Raw genomic sequence first — 3,188 nt, forward strand, 5'->3', positions numbered from 1 at the left:
CTATTTTGTGTGTGCAACAGGGCTCCATTAGCACCAGCTAGCTGGAACTTGCTATGTAGACCAGGACGGCCTTGATCTTACAGCGATCTGCCTGCCTCTGCCTCCCAAGTGCTGGGATTAAAGGCGTGTACCACCACACCCAGCTATGATTCATCTTTTTGCTACCTTCAAGAAACTTACCTTCCAATGAAGATAGGGACCACCTGAGGGAAAAAGGATGAAAAAAAAAAAGACTTGAAATCAAAACTAGTCAAAAGAGATAGAGTCCCTTCATACATAGTAAAGGGACAGTCCACCAGGTGGATATTATAATTCTCAACATACATGTACCAAACATAGGTGTACTCAATTTCATAAAAGAAATATTACTATATCTAAAACCAAAGATTAACCCCAACACAGTGATAGTGAGTGATTTTTAAACCCACTGTCACCAACAGACAGATTATCTGAACAAAAACTTTCAAAACACTGGAGGTAAATAACAAAATTAATCAAATGGACCTAACAGACATCAACACAACATTTCACCCAAACACTAAAGAATGCAAATTCTTCTCAGTAGCCCATGGAACTTTCTCCAAAATTGACCAAGTATTAGGACACAAAGCAAGTCTCAACAAATACAGTAAAATTGAAATAACATCCTGTATTCTCTTGGACCACAATGGAATAAGCTAGATACCAGCAGCAATGAAAACTACAGAATGTACACAGACTTGTGGAGACTAAACAACACACTGCTAAATGATAGATTATTGGGTCAAGGAAGAAATTAAAATGTTATGGGAGTAATTGACTTTCTGATTGGATTGACAGCCCACATCACAAGATGGAACCCATGCCTGATACCATTAACTGGGCCAAAATTCTGTAGCTGGCTAGATCATATGTCCTATGGGGAGAACCTAGTACTGCCCCTAAGTTCTTATCTCTAAACCCTTATCAGGGAAGCTTTTTTCAAAAAAAAAAAAAGTAGATGGCGATTAATATAGAGACCCACAGCTAGTCAACATACAAAGAACAAGTTTCTGTGGAGGGCCCAACGCTAAATGGAGCATCTATGTCAGATGTCCTTCCCCCAAGGGTCAGCAATCCTTGAGGAAGAGGGAGCAGAAAGATTGTTAGAGACAGAAGGAGTCAATATCTGTAGTGAAACAGTATTTGCTAGAAGTGATGATGCATTTGCACACATGAACTCACAAAGGCTGGGATAGAGTACACCCACACGACTCGCACAAGATCAAGCCAGCATGTATGGGATACGGTTTCATGACTTCCTACCCCTATCTGAAGAGCTGGCAAGTGATGGCTATTGGAAGAGGGATAGTCACTTTTCTTCAGGGTTGAGGACGCAGAGAGGATACCCATGCTCCAGTAGACAGTTCCACACCCATGCACATATAGGCAGCACTAAATGAACTCATTAGGTAGAGAGCCTGTCGTTGAGAGGAAAAAGTTGGGGGGAGGGATAGGAGAAGATAAAGAAGAGAGGAAAGGAGAATGGATTGGATCCAAACACATTATATCTGATGCCCTCTTCTGGCTCATATGGACCCCTGCACCCATGTGATATACACAGACATATATGCATACACATATACATAAACTTTTTTAAAAAGTGTGATATTATTTGGTTCCCCATATTATTATTTTTTTTCATTGTGATTTTGGCATGGGGATTTCTTTTGTTGTTTGTGGTTCTGGTATGAAACTCAAGCCTTTCTTTGTTGAGTCGAAGTCTGATTCTATTGGTATTATTGATGTGCCCGGTTGTTAGAATTCTGAGTGGGCATGAAAAGGTGGTTGATCTAGGCTTCAGGTTCTCTCTTTCGATTTTATACTGGAAGGACCAGATGGCTCCATTCAGGCTATTGAGGAGCTCTCGAGAGTGAAGTGGCCCTGGTTAGTTAGGAGGACTTCAGAAGCCTCGGATGGGTAGTGTCAAGGTCCAAGGAGAGGAGAGGGGAGATTGAAGTGCAGGTTCCTATTAGCCAGGAGGAAAGCCTGGCCCTGGGGCAGTGGGAGGGACTGAAGGTGGTCTCAATGTAGCCGGTGGGGAACCTCACCACCAACTGGGATTTGGAAGGCTCACCACCACCCAGAGGCCCAATTCAGGTACTCTCAGGCAGTCTGAAAAGGTCTGGGCCGCCCAAAACAAATCGTTTTTTTTAAAAATACATTTTTTATTTTTTTAGAAGAAGCATTTCATTACAGATTTACCATACTCATTAACAGTTTCCAGAGCAAGATACATCTCTTTCAAAAGTGGCTAGAAAATTTTTAGGTTCACTGTTGAATTAATACAGTTATACAATATTGAACACAGTATAAACTCTGTAAGACATAAAATTGAATGAGTTTTTAACCTTTAAATAAGATCTCCATTTCACTTTAAAACATACTGTTTCTTACAGGAAGACACATTGTTTTTGCTAATAACACTGTAATGTTGGCACATGTAATCGGTATGTATCTGATTATTACTAGTCATAATCGGTTGCACGTGGATCCTTGGCACCTGTGTATGTCTGTAAAGTCATCGGGTAGATTTCAGTGGTAATGTTTATCACCTCTACTAATTAACATGCGTAAGTTTTTATGCTTCCTCCTCAAATATAATTCATTTTCTTTAATTTGTTGATATTTTGTGTGTGTATAACACACAGAACATCCCAAACCATCTTATTCATCTATACACCCACTTCCCAGATGGCACCCTCCCATAGCCTCCCTCCCCCCACTAGAGCCCTTATACTCTGTTATCCCTGCTACTGTCCGCTGTGTTGTCAGCACCCCTAGCCATTCCCCACTATTTGTCCATCTGGTGAATCTAGTCAGCCTATCTAAAGGTCTTGGTTTTAGGAAGGTCAGCTGTTCCTTATCTAGCAGCAATCAGTTGTCAATATTCCTTTAGATAAGATTGGGGTCTGCTGTTCATTTTCCCAGTTCTATGCTGGGTTACAATCTGGGAGTCCCTTGGGCCACCCTGGCCAACAACTTAAAAGAAGGTATCTCCTATCAGGCAGTGTTGCTTGTTATGTAGCCTTTAGCTATACATATGGACTCTTCAAAAATTTTATTGGCCCCTTTAATCTTTGGTTATACTTTCCTTTTGGGTATATAAGGCCATACAGTTGGCCCAGATAAACCAATTTATTTTTACTCTTAAGGCTTCTTTCTTTTAC

Source organism: Nannospalax galili, unplaced genomic scaffold (assembly GCF_000622305.1).
Source record: "Nannospalax galili isolate Female #2095 unplaced genomic scaffold, S.galili_v1.0 scaffold490, whole genome shotgun sequence".
NCBI classification, from domain to species: Eukaryota; Metazoa; Chordata; class Mammalia; order Rodentia; family Spalacidae; genus Nannospalax; species Nannospalax galili.